Source organism: Crinia signifera, chromosome 9 (assembly GCF_055691185.1).
Source record: "Crinia signifera chromosome 9, ASM5569118v1, whole genome shotgun sequence".
NCBI classification, from domain to species: Eukaryota; Metazoa; Chordata; class Amphibia; order Anura; family Myobatrachidae; genus Crinia; species Crinia signifera.
Window position 1 is genome coordinate 9,653,120 of NC_139225.1, and position 22,320 is coordinate 9,675,439.

Consider the following 22,320-nt stretch of genomic DNA (forward strand, 5'->3'; position numbering starts at 1 on the left):
TGTTTCCTTTCAATGTTTAAATTGTGAAGCACACTGGATGGTGCTGCACTGCACATGAATCTTATTGTTTATCATTTTTTTGACATAGTCACTGTTATGTGTGGGCAATTACTGAAGGTGTGAGGCCTGTCTGCACACAATTTATGTTTCAAGGGGCACTTGGATTCTGGAGGTGAACACCCCACAGGTCAGGGTTGCACTGCAGTGATTGTGTTGACTGAAAAATGATTTTGCCAGAACATATGTGTGTGTTGTGATTGGTAATTAGTAGCTCTTTGTGTAAAGACATTAGGCACATATATTACTTACGGATGCCAGTCCCATCCTGCTCACTGTTGGATGGTGACATGATGGTGGAATATGGGCTTAAAAGGAGGGATGAGGCTGGAATGGGATTTGGGGTAATGGTGATGGGTTGTGTTGGTGATTGGTAGGGGTTGGGGGTGTGTGGTGGGGAGTAGTAGGGGGGAGCAAAAGGGGGTAGTGGTGGGTTGGTGGGGGATAGGGTGTTGGAGGGGGAATGGGAGGTGGAGGGGGGTGGGTAATGGGAGGGGGGTGGGGTGTTGGAGGGGGAATGGGAGGTGGAGGGGGGTGGGGAATGGGAGGGGGATGGGGTGTTGGAGGTGGAATGGGAGGTGGAGGGGGGTGGGGAATGGGAGGGGGATGGGGTGTTGGAGGGGGAATGGGAGGTGGAGGGGGGTGGGGAATGGGAGGGGGATGGGGTGTTGGAGGGGGAATGGGAGGTGGAGGGGGGTGGGGAATGGGAGGGGGGTGGGGTGTTGGTGGGGGAATGGGAGGTGGAGGGGGGTGGGGAATGGGAGGGGGATGGGGTGTTGGAGGGGGAATGGGAGGTGGAGGGGGATGTACCCGCGGATACGTGATAGCAGCTCCGGCTGCCGGCGCCGCAAGTCCGACCACCGGCGTTCGAGTTGGCCGATATTACGGCGTACTCCCGTAGTCAAATATATTCTGCGGCGGGCAGCATTGTATGCCCGCCGCTTCTCCGCATTAGAGATATAAGGTGCCGTGGGCCCCAGCCGCTGATCCATTACCTGGACCAGGGCGAGGAGCTCGCGTTTGCGGAAGGGTGGTGCCCTGCTAGTTGCCATATTGGGTGTGGCGCAGTTATTAATTGCAGGTGCCTATATAAGTGTGGGTGATCAGTGATTGGTCAGAAATCTGTGTCTTTTGCTGATAACTTTATTAGGCCATTTCAAATTGACAGAATGAATGCGAATCAAAATTTTCGCAATACCTTCGGATATGCCCAGGCGAACATACACTTATGCATTCAAATGACACGCCCCTTCTATATGGCGTATGGCCAAATATGCAACCACTACTACAGTATGCGTTCATACACATAAACGCACACGAAATTCAGGTGTGTAATGTACACCTGTGATGACATTTGTAATTGCATGTTACACAAAGTTGTTATATTGAACCCCCATAATCTATTTGTGACACCTAGTACAGCTTTCAATTACTCATCATTTCACCTTGTACAACCATGCAAACATGTAACATGATCCATACTGTATATAAAGAATACTCGTCACAAATATCTCTCAACAAGTGTCATCTGAAAACATACATATCTGTTATCTCGTGTATTCTCACACCATCACTATCACTACTAGTATAGTCCTATCACTATCAGTACTATACTGACCCACACAGACACAAGTGAAAATTCAAAACTTTATTGTGCACAACCCTATATGTCACATCTCCAAACTGTCACTAGTGCAAACATAGCAGCTACATTAGTTTTTAAGCAGGTTCAGCAATGGGAACACACAGCAAGCAGCATCCCTTAGGTGCACTGGAATATCCCGCAGCATTGCCACAAATGCGTGTCTTCTCTGTGTTGCACCTGGAAAGGATAGAAAGAATAGCCATTAGAGTGAGTTCTAAACGACATATACTTGTCTTTGATGACACACACATACACACCAACACATCTGCTGACACACACATCCTCCATTTTGTGCAATAATATTGACATTCCATCTGGCCAGCAGATCACAACCCTGCCTGCCCTTCAGTTTGTGTGCCAGCATCCTGGTTGTGGCTAGTGGTGGCCTCTGGGGATGGTGTGTTGGACAATCTGCTTGATGAGTTCAGCTAGGGAAATTTACCACATTATTTAATACACATTCCAATACATACATCGAAGATATTGTAACAGAACAACATCACATATATATTGGTTCATGTAATCACACATCTGATCTGGAAATGTGTTTTAACAAGATTTACATGGTTCATCCACATAAATGTTCTGCGGGAATGTGGGTAGTACTTGTAAATATAGTGTCAAACACTGTTATTTAACCTACCTGAAAAAACGTGACACCACAGAGTCACGCAGGGCGTACCCACGCACATTTTGTGGGTGTCTGTAGCGGCAGGGGGCACCGTCGTGTGGCTCAGGTGGATGGACTTCCTCCGCAGGGAAGGGGACCGATCTCGTTACAGCTATGTTGTGTAGCAAACAACACAACCCCACAATCTTTGCCACCATGGCTGGCGCATACTGGAGGTCACCACCAGTGCGATGGAGCACACGAAATCTGCCCTTCAGGAGGCCAATGGTGCGCTCCACCACTTGCCTGGTGGCGACATGGGCCGTATTGTATGACTCCTGTGGACCTGGAGTGGGGGAGCTGTAAGGAGTTAGGAGCCAGGGCGTACAAGGGTAACCGGAGTCACCCAAAATCCACATGTCACGTCCTTCCAGCTCTTTTAATCTTTGCCAGATCCTGGTTTGACGGATGACATAGGAGTCATGGCCACTTCCAGGAAAGTTGGAGTTAAAGGCCAGGATCTCAAGGGATGGCCCACACACCACCATCACGTTCAGGGAATGGAACATCTTCCGATTACGGAAGATGTGCTCAGTACGTGATGGTGGTACAAAGGGTACATGTGTCCCATCCACAACACCTATCACATTAGGGAAACCTGCAAGGTGGTGAAATTGCAGTTTTACCCTATCCAGAGAGTCCTGGTCAAATGGCATGGCCATGAAGTGGCCCTTGCGTCGAAACATGGCCGACATTACACGCCTCAGGATCCTACTGAAAGTAGGTTGGGAAACTCCTGCAAGCACTGCCACCACTTGCTGGAAAGACCCTGAGGCGCAGAAATGCAACACCGCCAGCCACTGTGTGAGAGGCGGAATTGCTGTTGGGAGCCGGTGACAACTTTCCAGACCACTCTCTATTAATGAGAGAGTGTCTAGGATCACATGCGGTGGTAACCGGTACCTAGTTTGTACCTCATCATCAGGCATCTCAAAGAGGGTCACACGTGTGCGGAATATTTTAGCACGCCCCAGCCTCCTTCCTCGAAGAGGTTGAGCCACACGTTGGTCCAGTTGCCACACACCCACATGTATGGCGACCCCTTGACTCTGTAAAGACAAATGGAACAAATTTAGTGACAGGAACCACAAACACATACACACAAACGCACACACCACAAGCAACATAACACATACGGGCAAAGGATGGCTGAATAGATCCATATATGACCACAGTCCTGTAAAAGGGGATGTGTACACCAAAAGCCATTAACACACACGCTTACATGATATTACAATGTCATTAGGTCACAATACACACAATGAAACTAGCAAATAAGGTAGCAAGCACATGAAATTTAGCATGCAGAAAGAAGTTGCCCTTAGTATGAAGATAAAGGTTCTGTAAAGAGTAATTTACCTTATGAGACAGCAGAAACACCACAAATGATACACCAGTAGCTGGCAACATCAAATATCCTAAGGGTAAAGTGATGCAATTAAATATCACATTAAAATAGGTGACAGAACCATACAATCACTACTAAAACACCTGTTCACACATGCATTGTAACATACATATGGATATCTCTGTATGCATTGCAGACATTACAAAAAGTATTAATCATTACTAGCTAAATGTAGCAACATTCAAAGTGCAAATATGTGGCCACTAAACTTACCCTCTGGTACAATGCGTTCTGCTTCTGCAAAACCGCCACCGTCAACAAACATATACGATAGTAAGTGTGGGTAAACGGGACAATCTGCTCTTTTATAGGCACAAAGCATGTGTTTGGCGTTCTCGGGCAAAATTATGCGCTCGTGAGCAAATAACAAAAAATGGCATGGATTGTGAAGAGTACACACCTATTGTATCAAAGATAGCACACACATGCATTCAACATTCCACACATGTCATGCACATAATAACAGTGACATATGAGAGTGCACTGCAAACTAAACTTATAGCCATTATGCTAGACCATGACCAACAACACCAGGTTTTACCTGCTACCGCAGGTGTGGACGTGCTAACGCAGGTGTGTCTGGCGTGCTTGCGAAAACACACTCCAGACCACAACTATAAATGGCCACATAAACACATGACACATTTACAAGGTGAATGACTTCTGAATCAGAAGGAGAGGTCACCTTTGACCACGAGGCTATTATAGAGAGACTAACTTCCATCACTGCAAGGCTGATGGAGAGGAGCAGACGTGAGGAGGGTGAAAGGGCAGCAGCAACACAGCCTGTAATTGCAAGCAGTTTGCCATCAACCCAAGCACACTCCGTGGGTGATGGAGTGGCAGCCCAAACTCCAGCTGCATGTCCAGGACCAAGCAATGTTGGGAGTATGGATGTGGCAAGCAGAAGCCGAAACACACCCTTTTCAAAGGTGGAGCTGGGCATTTTAGTGCCAAGAGCACGTGACCTGATTGAATTTGGCCCGAAAAAAATGACCCCCAACACCAAAGACAAGCTGTGAAAAGAGATCACTGATGAAATTAATAAGGTGTCCCATCAGGCCCGGGATTGGCAGCATGTTAAGCACAGGCAAGTGTGTTTTGCTGTATGTGCAAATTATTACAGAGGTATTCTATAAATATTAGACATTTGGACAACAGTGTGCACCTGTTAACACTGTACTGAGTGAAGATGACAAGGTGTTTGTGATGTAATATAGAAATATATAATGTAGTACATGTGTAGTAATTCAATATGTGCAGCCCTTCCCAATTGCGGTCCTTCAGATTTTGAGGAAGTACACATCCCAGCATGGCTTGCTTCAGCATGGCCACATAGCAAAAGTTATGCTACGCATCCTGGGATGTGTACTTCGTCCACATCTGGAGGCCCGCAATTGCACAGGCCTTAATATGTGCCACCATCACAATGTAGAATTTGTGAAACGTAGTATAAAAGGTCTACCATTTGTACTGGCTCACATTGAAGCATGTGATTCCTAACACACTTGTGCTTGATACACATGATTACATCTGAAATATCTGTTTCATATGTCCATATGTATGTTTTGAACATCGGCAGGTGGCAGGATTACAAATCCCGGCTAAAGAGAAAGCTGTCTGAGCGTTGGAAAGCTAGCCAGAAAACTGGGGGGGGGGGGGGGGGACATTTGCCCGAACACCTACAGCTCACACCTCTAGATGAGTTGGCACAAGAGTGCATTACCATGGAGGAGATACAAGGGGTGTCGACAATGGACAGCGAACTGCAGGGGGATGAGTTTGGGGCTGAGCTAGGAGGTAAATGTTTTTTATTAATGATAACTTATTTGTATAAGGGTGAATGTAATGAAACTGATATTTTCTCCTTGCTTGACAGATAGAAATACTGAAGTTGAGACTTCTGCACCTCAAACACCTCCAAGCAATGCTGCCGACGGCACAGCACCAGTCGACACGGCTAACCTGGAGCAGGTGCTGGGTGACATCCGTCAACAGGGACGCAGAACTGTGGAAGGGCAGGGCCAGATGCTGCAGGTGATGTCCACCATTGCAGAATGCCTTCAGGGCATCCACCATGAGGTGAAGCGCCTCAACGACCATCGCGACACACAAACATCAGCCCCTCAGGGTACACCAGCAGCTTCTGCCCCACCTGGGGAAGGTCAAAATCAACCCCCAATAACCAGCAGACGCAGGTCTGGTCGACCCACAAAAGGTGGTATCCCAAAACGAGGACGAAAATAATTTCATTGTGTGTTGTGATATAATTTGGCATTAAAAAAATTCACTTTTTATTGTATCTTGCATATGCAATAAAAATTATGATTACAATTAACATGTGTGACATGTGTTGTGTTGCAAAGGAAGTATCTGATATCTATGTTGCATGTGAGGTGACACATGTCGACTAATGTTCACAGGGGCAACATGCTAAATATAGCAGAGTAGAAATGACAATAGTGGTGGTATGTTACATAAGGCAAATTTATAAGGGTGGGATTTGTTTGGTTTTAGCGCATTGGTTTGGTCAAAATAACTTTAGCAACAGAAGAAGTTTGTAACTGCTAACACTTGATTGCTGGTGGTATGCAATCAGAAGTTGTGCTGAGGTAATTGTCTCATGAAATCAACCATGTATTGGTGTCAATAGTGTGCAGGTGCCATTGATTTACCCAATGATTTAGCCATTTTGTGTGTGTGTTTGCTCCGTACGAATGAGCACATTACAAGGAGCAAGGAGTGCGAAACTAAAAACCTGCTTTGAGCTGGCGAAAAGTTTTGCGTTGGAGGGGAACAATCCCTCTTGCACTCATGCGAAAGCACTCCCACCACTCATAGTGAACGCCCATGTGTACGCCCATGTGTACGCCCACTTTTGCTCATTATAATGGTCGCGCCCATGCTAACGCCCACTGCACGCCTACTACCGATGAACTCGTTCGCACAGAGAAATCTCTGCGAAAGTTTGCTTACGAGCATTTTTTCATGACATTGCACATGCGCATTGCGCTTGCTGCACATGCGCAATGGGGGTTACCGGGTGAAACGTGCGAATTCGCATGCGTACGCGCCAATGTGAATAAGGGCCTATGTGTCCACTCTTTATTATCATAAATTATTGTCACTGCATTCAATTATTGTATACTCAGTAGTAGCATTTCCCTCCTGCTATTGCTGTGAACTGCAGTGCATTAGGGCACACGCTGCCTGCACAGAGGGGCAGCACTCAGTCTTAGGGCATATGTCCTGCTTATTATCATGGGACACAGCAATTAATGATGGGCTGCAATGTGCCAGTGCACACACACACACATAGGCAGAAAGTTTGACACTTACCCGCTCTGATGCGTCCACTCCAGTCTGTGCTGCTCCACCACCAAGGACACAGCTGCGCTCTCACACAGGCGCATTTCCCCCTCCCTCCTGTGAGTAGCGCTCCTCGCACTATCTATCCAGGAGTGGGGGGTAGCGTGCTCCCGGTCACTGTGCAGTGCACACTCAGCAGTAAGTGACCTGGAGCGCACAGCAGCAGCACCATTCACCACAACGGACCTGCTCTTTCCTCTCACTGGCTCCTATACAGCAGGTGGGAGCGGAGGAGCAGGCCCGCCGAGAGGGAGGGGGAGCGGGTAGAGTTTACCTGGGCCCGGGTCTGTCAGGGGGGCCCGGGACCGGACACACACTTTTTTCTTTTTTTTTATGTATTTTTTTTTTCTTGCCGGGCGCCGGGTCTGTAATGTCATCCGGGCGAGTTGTCGGCGGGGGGTGTGTGAGGAGGGGCTGGGCAGCTCTATGGACACTGCTGCTGATTCCCTCCTCTCCCCTCCACTGCCGCGCCGCTGCTGCCGGTCCGGTGTCTCCGCCCACTGAATCCGCGGCTGGCCTTGGTCAGCTCAAGGCGCGCACCTTTGGAGTTGCCGTCAGCTGCTGGGAGCCGACGCTGTACTAGGGCAGTGCTGGGAGCGGGAAGCAGGGGGAGAGATCTGCCAGGAGCCGCAGAAGTGTGCGGAGACACTGAGACAGGGGAAGGGGAGGGGATGAAGTCGACGAAGGTGCCTCTGCCAGATGGAAGCCACAGTTATCCCAGCAATACAATGTAGATGGCAGCCTGGAAAAGCAGAGCCAAGACCTGCTGCCGGGGAACAGATCTCTGCATCGCGCTGCCAGTCTAAAGATCATGCAGCGGGGGATATGATGCAAGGTTAGTGCTCCAATCCCTGTGTCTGCCCCTTCTCTAGCTGTCCATATCACTGCCCCCATACATAGAACCTAGCCTGTCAGTAACATAGTGATCCACCCCTCTTAATTCAGTCGAGTGTTCCCTCCTCCCACCACTTACGGTCCCCTTCTATTCCTGCCCAATGGCCACTATTCACAGTGATCCCCCATCCAGCTCAGTGTTCCCCACCATCTCTCCCAGCCGTGTGTCTCCTTTCTTCCCTCTCCCAACTAACCCATGTCCCTCTTCTAAATGACCCTCATTACCCCCTCAGCTACTCCAGTCATAATGTGCCCCCCTCATTCAGCCCAGTGTACCCCCACCATCAACTTTCTGTCCCCTTCCCATCTATCCCAGGGCCACTGAAATATATTACCCACTGCCTCTCTGTCTCACTCTCTCCTGTCACCCTATTCCCCACTGCATCTACTTGTTACCCACTGCCTGCCCATCACCCATTCCCTGGCATTCCCTACTGCTTCTCCTTTGCCCACTATTGCAAGGCAATGCCCAATTGTTCAAGAGCATGCGTTCACGTGTGTGTGGGGGGGGGGGGGGCTTGGGTGCGGTTCAACATTTTTCTGCTTAGGGTGCTAGTAGGCCTAGAGCTGCCCTCTTCCTTCCTGCTGCCGCCACAGCCCCACCAGGTGGCCCGGCTCCTGCATGCTGCGACTGAATTCCCGGATCCCGCCTGATGTTGGCTCTCCTGCCTCCTCCCGCCGCCGCTGCATCTAAAGGCCTGGGAGTAAGTGTTTGGGCCAACAAATGGCCACTGCACTCTCTCTGTCCCATCACTGTCACTCTCCCCATGGGACCGCTGTTAATAATCACTGTCCCTTCATTCCTGCTGTCACTGCCCCCGTGTCCCCGCATCCTCGCTGTCACTCTCTGTGTCCCTGTTGTCACTGTCCCAGCTATTACTCTCCCTGCCTTCACTCTCCTTGTCCATGTGTTCCCGCTGTCACTGACTCTTCAGTCCTGCTGTCACTGCCCCTGCGTCACTGCTGTCAATGTCCCCTCATCCTCGCTGTCACTCTCCCCATGTCTACATTGTCACTGTCTCAGCTGTCACTCTACTTGCCCCTGTGTTCCCGCTGTCACTGTCCCCTCATTCCCGCTGTCAGTGTCCCCATGTCCTCGCTGTCACTCTCTCCGCCTCCCCGCTGTCACTCTCATTTTCCCTGTGTCGCCGGTATCCTGAATTTTGGCTCATTCTGTGTGACATAACATGATTTTTGGCTCATGCTGTGTGGCATAATGGTATTTTTGGCTCATGCTGTGTGGCATAATGTGAATTTTGGCTCATGCTGTGTGGCATAACGTGAATTTTGGCTCATGCAGTGTGGCATAATGGTATTTTTGGCTCATGCTGTGTGGCATAATGTGAATTTTGGCTCATGCTGTGTGGCATAACGTGATTTTTGGCTCATGCTGTGTGGCATAACGTGAATTTTCGCTAATGCTTTGTGGCATAACATGAATTTTAGCTCATGTTGTGTGGCATAAGTTTAATTTTTGCTCATGTTGTGTGGTATAATGTGAATTTTAGCTTATGCTGTATTGCATAACAAGAATTCTGGCTCATTCTATGTGGCATACCGTACATTTTGGCTCATTACATGTGGCATATTGTGGATTTTGCTTCATACTGTGTGGCATAATGTGACTTTTTACTCATTCTGGGGTCTACTATTGTGTTGTATAATGTGTATAAAGGGTATATAGTGTGGAACACTACAGCTAAGGACATGTCCCTTTTGAGTGTCCACATCCTCTTTTGCGGAGCTACAAACTTCACTTTACCATACCATCATTTCAAATTTTCCCCTCCAACCACTGTGTGTATGTATTTAAAATTTATAACATTTTCTATATTCTCATGTGCTAAACATGCCCCTAATGTGCTGTGGTCACACCCCCTCCAGGGGGGCCCCGGGAAGTTGGTGTACCGGGGCCCAGGATTTCTCTTGGCAGCCCTGCGGAGGAGGGGTTGACGACCGGCGGCACTGCGCTAGAGGGCAGATGTTCTCTGGCTTGTAGGCTGCTGCGCATGCGCTGAAGAGGCGGCTTTCTTGTTTAAAAAAAAATCGAGAATAAAAGGTGAAGGCTGGCGGCGGCTGCGCGGGCCACATGAAGAGGTCTGGCGGGCCGGATTTGGCCCTTGGGCCTTGTGTTTGACACCCCTGGTTTATAGGACACTTTCGATCTGCATTCAATTCGATACGCGCTCCCGTTTTCTCAAAATCGAAAAGAAAAATAGACTGTGCAGCCAAGGAAATATCGAATTCGATCCAGTAAATCGAATGTGTACAATGTACCATGAATGTAAATTGAATTCGATATCGAGATCGATATCTAATGCAAAAGTACAGATCTAATGCCAAACTGAATGGGAAGATCTAATAGAAAATTGAATCTAACATCGAATCTAAAGCAAAAAGAAGTGTGTGTACATAGCTTAAAGGGTCAAATTTTCCATTTAATAAAAAAAGCAGCACCCTGGAGTGAAGCAAAAATCTATTATCCAAAAGGCAGAGGGATGTCTAAGTCCATTACTAGGAGCCGCTCCTATAAATAGACGAGGGTGGTCCTCCCTTTTACAATGCCAATACTGTAATTCCCCCATTCAGCATTTCTGCTTCCAAATCGTTATTGTGTTTCTGTACTTTATCGCTTTTATATTGTTGAATCATTAGCCATGCTTTGCTGACTTGATTGTTCAGCATTGATTTAGGCTTGAATTCTACTTTTTAAGTTGATGTAAAGTTGTATCAATTAATGCTAATATAATTAAAGATGATCATTAAGGAGGACTAATTGATAAATTGAATGGATTGGCCATACAGTGTTGCATATACATTTGTGTATTTGCTCCCTGTGAAATGTTACAAGCTGGAGGGATAATGGAGAATCTTTTGCTGGGTCTGGATTTATATGACCTTGACATTGTCCTTGTCCAAAACCAAATATCTTCCCCTGCTGCTTTATTGCAGGTTCATTTGCTATATATTTCCAGTAGGTCATTTAGAATGGAAATTACATTCAAGGCTATAGGAAATATAATTAAAACCTGAGATAAGATAACCGCACACATCAATAGTGTTCACTTGCTCTGAGTGGCTCAGCATGAATCCCCCTGCTTACTGCTTCTTTCTAAACACTTTAACCACTTCACTGCCACAACTGTCTCTGGTTTATAGCAGTATTATCCCCTTTGCCGGTAATCCCAGAAATTTTTCCGGGCTATGCTTCAGTGCTAACACTGGCATTCCCGGGAAAATTCCTGGGATTGCCACTGTCTCCCCCTCCTCAGTGCCGGACATCGCCGCTGTGCTAAGCTGAGTGAGAGATGAGCTCAGCTCCAGCCGCTGCCTGGCTTCAGCTGCCCGACCCCAGCTCCATCCTCCTGGCTACTTTGCTAACATCACACCGCACACAGCCGGGTTTCCAGGGGCAGGGCCGGGCAGCTGCTGTTATGTTGCACAGCAGGGCTGCCCGAACCCGGGAGACACAGCGGTGGGTTTTTTTAGGAAGCGCTCTCCAAAAAAAAACCTGCCCTGTGGGGAGTGCTCCCTAAAAAGAAAACCCACAGGTTTTAAAGGGGTTAATAAAAATGTTTCTTTTGAAATTTTAGACATCTAAATATACATAAGAATAAAGTTTGTGTTATACCTGTATCTGTAAACTAAATTAAACAAACGAAACGCGTTGGGAATGGCTTTTACTCCTGACGTTGTGACGTCTTGTGCTATCCGCTTCCAGCAGTGTGTTGAGAGGTCCCGACATCTGACGGTGCTAACGTCCCAGGTTCTGGCTTACAAGTGCGGCGGTGAGAGCGGTCAATCTTGGATGCTGTTTCCTGATGTACCATCTGACGTTCCCTGAATATTCCATCTGATCGGTTGATGTACCTCCATGTTTGCTGGCAAGCTGATTGTCTGTTTTTTCGATGTATGTGAGCATATGTACCTAGTAAATTTTATACATCTTTGATACTTACTGGTGCGTTTTTTTCCTTTTTTCCATATATATATATATATATAGACCTGCAGTTGGTTTATTGTTGGCCTGCTGTGTCCCTGTCTAAGGAGTCCTCTTTTTGAAAAACTTAGGACCCACACACATATGAATACGGATGGAATTTGATGCAGTCGTGCATCAATATTAGGATCTTCAAGGGATCCCATTTTTTATTCGATAAGAAGGTTTGCATACCGGGAGTGAATATTTTCACTACCCACCAGCACACGGAAATTTGCCCCTGAAGAAGTCGTATCGACGAAACGCGTTGGGTGTTTTTTATTGCTTGAACGAACCATACTGCATACAGATGAAAATTGCTTTATTGATTTAAAATTGTATTAAATTGTAAATTAACTGTTTGGCTGGAATTTCCATTGTTTGGTTATCTTCTGGTGGTGGAATTTCATGATAGGGGCGCACTCTGTTTCCTTTTCCATTTTCTTTCCTACTTCCCCCACTAACAGGGGGGACAAATAGAGTTGCTGCCCCAATTGAGTTTATATAGCGCATTGAAAGGGTATTTCTCTTGTTCTATATATATATATATATATATATATATCTGTAAGCAGGTAAACATATACTGCTCCAGGGGTAGTTAAAACTCCAGTATATATAGTAAAAAAAAAACACTTGCACAACAAAGCGCACTCAACCAAGGTCAGTGACTTCTATGGAACAAATAAAGTAGGAAGATAAAAATGAATAAATTATTTCCTTCAAAATTACTTTGAGCAAGAACTTATTTCCCCCATGAATAGTGTTTTAGCAGCTTAGAACTCTCATCTTTCATATTACATAAGCTGGAGCAGGAACAATCACAAGTCACCGATTCACTTAGTGCCCGATTCGAGGGGAAAAAAAAGCAATGTCAACAGGAATCTAAAGATGTTAATAAATAAATAATGATGTAATCTCAACAGTGTATATTCAGCCAGTGTATTTGTTTGAGATGATAAAAATGCAGATGTGACAATAAGTAATACAGAACAATAAAGGGAACAAAAATCAATTTTCAACTTGCCGTAAGTCTTGAGTATGTAAATATGAGTTTGAGTCAGAGGTTTGGGGGAGATGGCTGGGGCCAGGAGACAGCAGGCTGCAAACATCTTGTTTAATATGTCTTATTTTCGGGAAGACTTGGCACCCAGATAGTTTGTAATGTGCCAACAAGACAGTGAGCTGTAAATGTCCATGTTACTGGTAGTACAAAACCGTTTTAATCACTGAGGTTCAATTACATGAAGCCGCATTAATTATTAGAACACTGCCGCCCAAGCAGGTCCTCGAGATCTACCAACAGTTAATGTTTTCCAGACCATCTAGCTGGTGCACAGGTGTAGTCATTACTAACTCACATTTTCAGACATGTGCTGCAATCATTCCTAACTGACACATTCTACAGCTCCACAGGTGGCTTGGAAAACATGGACAAAATTTACAGAGAAAGAAAGAATGTCCTTGGTAAGGTGCACCTCGAAGAAAATGTAAAATTTAACTTTTATTAGTACATACTTAAAAGGCTGCAAAATTTATTAAAAATAACATATAACATATACGGGTGGGAAACACACAATACTTAAAAGAAGGTTGTGTCAGTCGCACAAGATAATTGGTAATAATCCGGACCCCTTAATGAATATGGTCTTAAGTAATATATCGGACCTATAGGGGTGTGCTACCTTTGGACAGGTTGTGTCAGTCGCACAAGATAATTGGTAATAATCCGGACCCCTTAATGAATATGGTCTTAAGTAATATATCGGACCTATAGGGGTGTGCTACCTTTGGACATCGGACCTATAGGGGTGTGCTACCTTTGGACCTTATCCCTCTACCTATGGCTTGGAAAACATGAACTGTTGGGAGATCTTGAGGATGACGTTGGCCACCACTGGATTAGAAGCTTTTTGTCATAGATTAGTGCTTTTAATTATTCAAACAAATTACATGGAAGTTGAAACCTGTTTGCAGAAGTGGAATAAGGTGATCTGGAGCCTGGGCCACATAACAATATGAGACAGCCTGGAGGCGGATTTAGGACATCAGCATGGGACCTTAGGTAAGGTACGAGTTTAAGGCAATCCATAGAACTATAGTTTGCTGCTGATTGCAGCTGGCATTGATACCTTGGCGTGTGCATAGTCTAAGATAAAATCTCAATCTGGCTGTAGGTCTTTTGGAAGTTGGCCTCATACACGTGTCACATATAAAATAACTGACTGCCCACATACAGTGGAAGAGACCATTCTGTGTGTCCTAGCATTTTTATCCTATTAAAGAACATCAAAGGGACTTTAAGGAGTGTGGGCAGGTCCATGTGATGTCATAATGTCACATCGTAGTCACAGAATGACAACATTGGGAACATTTTGGATGTCCAGGAAATATTTATCGGGACCTGCTGGGCCGCAGGCAGGTGCCTAGGTTGCCTTGTGGAAAATCCATCTCTGCATCAGCCAACACTTCAGTCTCAACTACATTTCAAAGGAACACTTGCCAACACTTTATAGATCCTGGTGACCAACAACTTGCTCCGTGCTGCCCAATATGGAGATTACGATATCCTGGCTATCCAAAATGTTCCCAGAGGAGCATTGCACAACAACCGCAATGACATGACATCACATGGACCTGCCCACACTGACATCACATGCACCTGCCCACCACTGACATCACATGCACCTGCCCACCACTGACATCACATGCACCTGCCGACACTCCCAAAGTCCCTTTGATGTTGTTTGATAGGATACAAACTTTTGTAAAGTAATGTGGGCAGTTTGCTTTTAATTGAATTAAGCTTGCTTCCAATAGACCTAGGGTCTGATTCAGATGTGTACGCAATGCTGATGTTTACAAAACCAAGCATTTATCGGTAGACTATACATGTGCCTAGGTACTCCATCGATGCCGCCTGCAATCAGCAGCAAAAATATAGTTTTATGGATTGTCGGAGGGAGGAGGTCCCCAAACCGGATTCTTGTCTAGGACCCCGTGAGATCTAAATACGCCTCTGATCCCGACCATATTTAGATTAACACACAACACAAGCAGTACATTTATAGGGTGTCCCTCGCTGGCCATAATAAGAGTTCTGCTCAAAGTCTACTGCAAGACAAGAACTGTAGTACCAAATTACAGACCAGGAAAGCTTTGACTCTTTTTAGCACTATATTATAAATTGTGGCTATAATGTACAGCTGAACTTTTGAGGAAGATGCAATATCATTTCTGGTGCTGATTTATAAATATTAATATGGATCAATAAGGGCTATGTACAGTAGATGACCAGGAACGGGGTAATGGGTTCTTTCCATACTTTGTAAGTATATTCAACTCTTCCACAGTGTTTCCAAATTGTATTATGTTTTATTTACAACGAGCATTAAAGGTTCCATACCATTGTACAAAGTGGATAGGACAAACCACAGATATCATAAGTACAAATTGATATTAAGTCAACATCTTTACATAAATACATAAAATACATCATCACAATATGTAGTTAATATAATTATTTACAGAAAACAATAGAGGACATCCTGTCATCCCGTTCACAACACAAAATCCTATGTTGGCAGTAAGAAGATTATAGCGGCACATAACCAGTATGAAATCTTCTCATTATTTAGAAAAGTCCTTACTTACAGAGTGAAGGGGGGGGGCTATCTCAGATTACCTCTGTTTATCTTTACCGCTACAAGTTTCCCACTGAATGGAGAACTTCATCTTAAATGTAATTATTATAGAAAGACTCAGCCGTTCCGCATGGGTGCTCCCTGCGGTTGCTGAAATTTAAAAAATTAATTGGATTTTTCACAGTGTTTACAGTTTATTATATGCTAAGCCATAAAGTCCCCATGTCTAGTGTTAAACAAGTCTCCAGATGTAACGGGCAGCGAGGTGCAAACTCACTAGAATAACTCGCCAAACGATAGACTATCCTCAGGCCAGCGAGATTGATAGAATTTGACATTGAGTCATCACATAAGCGGTCTATGTAAAAACATTCAAAGGCTAAAGGAACCAGCCCACAAGCAATTTCACTATAAAAAAAAAAAAAAACAGAACACTTTATGTTTTCATTTTATTTAAAAAATGTTACAACTCTAGATTTTTTTCCAAACAGGGTACAGGGTGCTATTGGGGTGATTGATTAACAATATCAGCAACATGGCAAGCCCGGGGAGAGGGAACCAGTAAGCAGAGTGACCATGGGGTAGATGTATGAAGAAGTCATAAGGGAGAAGTGAACCAGTAGAGAAGTTGACCGTGGCATCCAATCAGCTGCTCTGTATCATTTTATATTATTCAAATAATAGATGTTCCTTCAGTGCTGTTTGGTTGCAACTTCTCCATTGGCTCACGTCTCCCTTATCACTGCTTCATACATTTGCCCCCATGACATTGGAAGACCAGTCTTGCTTGGTCACTTGGTTGGTATGACTACGCCAGGCCTGTGATCAATCCCTATAAAATTTGACGGTACTTGTGTATTATCACGGCGCCCATCGCATACCACTAATTAAGGTATGCGATTGTATGCGATGGCATGCGATGGACCTGATTTGAGGCTTTTCCCGGGAAGAGTGTACAATTTTAATATCGCATCGCATGGCATGCCATTATAATGGCAAGCCATTCGACGCGATTTCAATGTTAAATGCCCATGCAGACCCGATTTTTAATTGTATCCCTACCCTGATGGGTAATAAGTATGTTAAATGCCCCCCCTCATTGTTAACGCCACCCCACTATCAACGCCAACCCGAAGCGTGGCGAGCGCAGCGAGCCGGCGCGGGGCTGTGGAACGCGTCCTCCGACCTTTTCATACCCCCACTATCCACGTCGGCGTGGAGTTGATTCCATATATTGTGGCGAGCGCAGCGAGCCTACAAGCCCGAAGCGTGGCGAGCGCAGCATGCCCCGCGAGGGGACGTGTAATACTTATGAAGTAATGCGAGTGCGCTCACCACGCTTCGGGCTCGGTGGCTCGCTGCACTCGCCACACTATGTAAAATCAACTCCACGCCGACGTGGATAGTGGGGGTATGAAAAGGTCGGATGACGCGTACCGCCGCCCCTCGCGGGCTCGCTGCGCTTGCCACGCTTTGGGTTGGCGTTAATAGTGGGGTGGCGTTAACAATGGGGGGGCATTTAACATTGTCAGTACCCATCAGGGTGGGTGTACAATGTCAAATCGGGTCTGGGTGCGTGTACAATTTAAAATAGGGTATAATCGCATCGCATGCGATCATATGGCATGTGATGCGATGCGACGCGATTATTTTGGTTGTACAATGGCATGCAATGGAAAGGGGGGCGCCGTGATAATACACAAGTACCAATTTGTCCTTTGAGAAAAGTAAGTAGTAATTCTTCTGATGTAGTCTATTGGATGTTATATAGCTTTTCTATTATTAAGTCAAATTTAAGATACATTTGTAAAATAAAGGGTGTTCTATTTGTTTTTTGGTAAATTAAAGATATAAAATGTGAGCCTACAATAATTTTTTTAGGAAATTAAAATGTAATACAAAAATAAAAAGATGAAATCACACAAAAGGTTTGAATCCTCCCCAGCAATTCAGCCTCTTCACATTCCTTTTTTCTGTCCTTCTTCACCTGCCTTTCCCAAAGCTTCCAAAGTTAATTATGCACAAACAAGGCTCATAAAAGGTTAATGAGGCCAAACGTGCTCATCTTCTGTTTCCCAATGCATATAATGGTTTCTGTCAAAAAAGGATTTCGTAGCAAAAACACCTGAAGTTCAGGAGATTAACAACGGTACAGTGGCTTCTAAATCATAGTATATTATATCTTGTGGCTACTATGCAAATTCACAAAAAACTTGCTGCACTTCCAGCAAATTTAATCTTGTCTGAGACTCGCACCTATTACATTTACCCAGCAGCATCACTAGCCCATTTTGGGTTCCATAGCAACGATTTGAAGTGGCCCCGGCATACATGATTTCAGAGAGACACCTTTGCCCTAGCGGTTGTTCTTTTTTTGCCCATAGTAGTGCCCTCATTCATTTTATGGCCCACAGTAGTGTCCTAGTTCATTGTATGCCCCACATTTATTCCCTTTAGTAGGACCCTAGAGATTTTTATACCCAAATATAGTGTCCTAGTTAATTTTCTGCCCCACAGTAGTGCCCTAATTTATTTCTGCCCAATAGTAGTGCCATAATTAAATGTATGCCACACATTGCCCCAGTTCTTTTTATGCCACACACTAAACCAGTTTATATTACGCTTCACATTGCCATCTGTTCACATTGATGCTAGACAGTGCCACGGTACAAACAATTATGTCATACTGTATATGGCTTGGTTTCAGGTGAGCCAAGCCCATGAGCCTTTGGGCCCCATGACAATGGCAGCACCTGCACCTACTAAAGTTGTACATGCAATGGGTTAGAAAAATGACAGTTAGGAGTTGATTGCTTGGTTTATCACTTTTGGGAGCTTGGTGCATCTGGCCCTATAAGTTTATTGATCAGTAAATTTGACAGTGGAAATTGAGATGCTCTGAAAGATGTAGTGCACCATCTATTTATTTTGTATTTGATCTTCATTGCAGATGCAGTAAAACACCACCTGATACCGCTTGCAGATTTTCTGTGCACCGCTGAGTGTAGTCATGTATATTGTGCAATCAAGTTTGGGCAAGCTCCGTTGGAACGGGGCACGCGAGCGTCTCGTGCACACGTGCCCCCTTTCCGACGGCTGGTGGGGCCTTGTTGCAATCATGACAGGTGCTCCATCTGTACACCGGTGGATCAGCCCGTTTGCATTGTTATCGTCATTCTGTATGACCTTGGTTGGTGATATGTATACATCTCATACCTTTGGTTTACTACCTTTATTTATACGATTACTCCCCTCATACTGTAGTTTATGTCTGGCATTTTCCCCCAATGTAACTGTCTGCGTCTATCATTTGCAGATAGCGCAGAACAGCAGCACTTCAGTACAGGCATCTATCACAGGGATTCTCTCTATGATGCACCCTGCACACGCCCCCAGCTGTCAGACTACTAGCCACACCCACCGATAGACAAGGTTCTGAGTGAAAGCTCTGGTTTGGATGGATGTGGGTGGGATTGGCACCTTTTTGTGCGTGATTTAAAACATTTCTGTACTGACTTGTGGCGCTCCTGAGGAAAACTGGCTGTCAGGTCAGGTGTGATGAGCTTGATTACCACCAAGCTGCTGCAGCAACCAGAGCAGGTCTACAACTATCCACCCACCCAACCCCACCACAACAGGGAAAAAGCTGCTGCAGCAGCCAGAGCAAGTCTCCAACTATCCACCTACCCTACCAAGCGCATAACTACCATAGGTGCAAGGGGTGCAGCTGCTATGGGGCCCAGAGCTAAAGGGGGCCATCTTTACAGTCTACGTTATATGTGCTATATACATTTATTACCATCAGTTGCTAATAGGGGGCCCTTACAAAGTTTTGCTATGGGTCTAGGAATGTCTAATTACTCCCCTGTATCCTACCCAACCACAGCATGGCAGAAGCTGCTGCAGCAGGCACAGCAAGTCTCCAACTATCCACCTTCCCTTTCCAACCACAGCAGGGCAGAAGCTGCTGCAGCAGCCAGAGTAGGTCTCCAACTATCCATCTTCCCTTCTAAACCACAGCAGGACAGAAGCTGCTGCAGCAGCCAGAGCAAGTCTCCAACTATTCACCTTCCCTTCCCAACCACAGCAGGGCAGGAGCTGCTGCAGCAGCCAGAGCAGGTCTCCAACTATCCATCTTCCCTTCTAAACCACAGCAGGGCAGAAGCTGCTGCAGCAGCCAGAGCAAGTCTCCAACTATCCACCTTCCCTTCCCAACCACAGCAGGGCAGAAGCTGCTGCAGCAGCCAGAGCAAGTCTCCAACTATCCAGCTACCCTTCCCAACCACAGCAGGGCAGAAGAACATGTCTCCAACCATCCACCTTCCATTTCACAACTATATCTACAGTGTTCGATTCACAGACGATGATGAGTCGCTTATTAACTTAAGTTTGTCAAAAGTTTTGTAAAGTGAAAATGTTTTTCATTTAATGGACCCTTATAGGCCTTCAAGTCTACTTAATGGAGTCTGTTTTTGTGTTGTATTCAGAAAGTCATAAGATTTCCAACGATATATCACAATGCATGAAAACAACAGAAATAGCATGGACCCTTATGACAGTATCCTTAAGGGCTTGTTCACTTAAACCAATTTTAGAATTAAGATCGTCCCTTAAGATGTTAAGGTAGTGGCAAAGTTTGAAGATGATTAGTTAAAGCGTTCGAGAGTTATTACGGAACATACACACACACACACGCATCGTTCAATTTTCCTTATGTACATTTATCTCTCTCTCTCTCTCTCTCTCTCTCTCTATATATATATATATATATATATTATCCATGTTATGATTTCATCATAGACTTTTTGACAGTGCTGTCAACACTTTACCTTCATGTAAGTGTGTGACAGAATTAGTATTGTTCAATAAATTATAGTCATTTACTCCATTGAACCTTGATACCCTTATCTACATTATAAAAGTGGAATCCGTGCATCGATGTTTTACACTGAATTATAGGTAGTACCTTTATAGAACTTATTCATTCTTTTTTTTTTAAATTGAGTAGTTTTTATTGACAAAAAGTAAATTGATACACAACTGTACATTATGACACATATTATGTTAAGCAGACCGTCATGCAGAGTAAAAGAATAAATCTTCTTAACAAATACTGTAACAAGCTTGGAGTGCTCATTTGTGTCCGTGTCTGTGTCTTGAGTCGTCGATCAACATTGCTTACTGAAATGGGTCTAGCAGTAGTACAAGTTATGCATATGGAGTAACTTTGTATTAACTTTTTTCCCTTATAAACATATCCCAGTACCCACAAGGTGGGGTACCACCCTCCCATCCCCCAAACAAGTACAACAAAGAAAAGAAAGAAGAGAAATAATAAGTACATAATAAATAAACAGTAATGATCGCTATAGAACGTAGTGCAATGAGGGCACAGCACCTTTAGGGGTACACTGTTTGCAAGCCATAGATATAAGAAATGGTGGGTCCAATTAGACCATACTTGGAAAGGAGTGAGTGGTTAAGCATGGACGGGGACTGCAGTAGGCGGCGCTAGGGTACATATAGGGCCTGTACAGGGTCGACAGGTAGGGCCAACCTGGAGGATGTCCATCTGCTCCACTTAGCCACGTATGGGGCAAGCGAGCATCTAGCTCTATAGGTAAATCTCTCGTGTCCCGCGACCTCGTTAACAAGAGCCCGCCTGTTATAGATGTTCGGGTGGGAGACATCAAACCATTTCCTGGCTATAAGGACCTTGGCCATGGCGGTCAGACAGAGGACATATTTGTATATTGGGGCGGGTGAGACTCTCAAGGCCGAGAGCAAAGATACAGTACTTGGGGTCAAAGGGGGGGAGAGATGGTTCAGTAACAATTATATCGGCCCAGACCGCCTCCCAGAAGGCCAGCACCGGTGGGCAGGACCACAGCATGTGCCAGAAGTCTGCGCCGGGCGAGGCACAACTGGGGCAGGTATCATCAGTTCTAAGTCCCGCTCTCAACATAGACACTGGAGAGCGGTAGGCTCTGTGCATCACATAGAATGATATTTGCTGGTATTTCATGCAGGGGGTGGCGTATCTGACCGATTCAAGAATCTCAGCCCATTGTTCCTCATCTAGTGGTCCGATGTTGAGCTCCCATTTGGACTTAAGGGGGATGAGGCTGTTGGCATCTGTACAACCTGTTTAGTAGTGGCCAGGTTTTGAAGTAAGGTCTTAATTGGGGAGTCGGAGGTGGAGGGGGGGGGGAGTCCCTGAACTGGGACTGAGCCGCATATCTAAGCTGCAAGTAGCGATAAAAGAATCTATTGGGAATTTGAAGTTCCTCAGAGAGTTGTTGAAATGTTTTAATCGTTCCCGCAAGGAACAACTGGGAAACAGACATAAGGCCCGCTCTTATCCAAAACCCATCTAAGGAGAGCTGTTTAAATTCAGGGTATTCCCTGTTGTGCCATAAAGGAGTCTCCCCCTCCACTCCATCCCAGGAGCAAATCCTATGTGCCTGGCGCCGTACAAGTAGTGCCTGTCTAAAGAGTGGGGAGAGGGTAGGCCTGAAGGGAGAGGACAGAAGAAACTGAAAGGGGGGAGGCGGGACCCCAGACACTCGGCATAGGCACACTCAAAAGTAGTGCCAGATCTGCACAATACCCAGTCCGAAAGGTGCATCAACTGGGCTGCCAGGTAGTAAGCGCGAA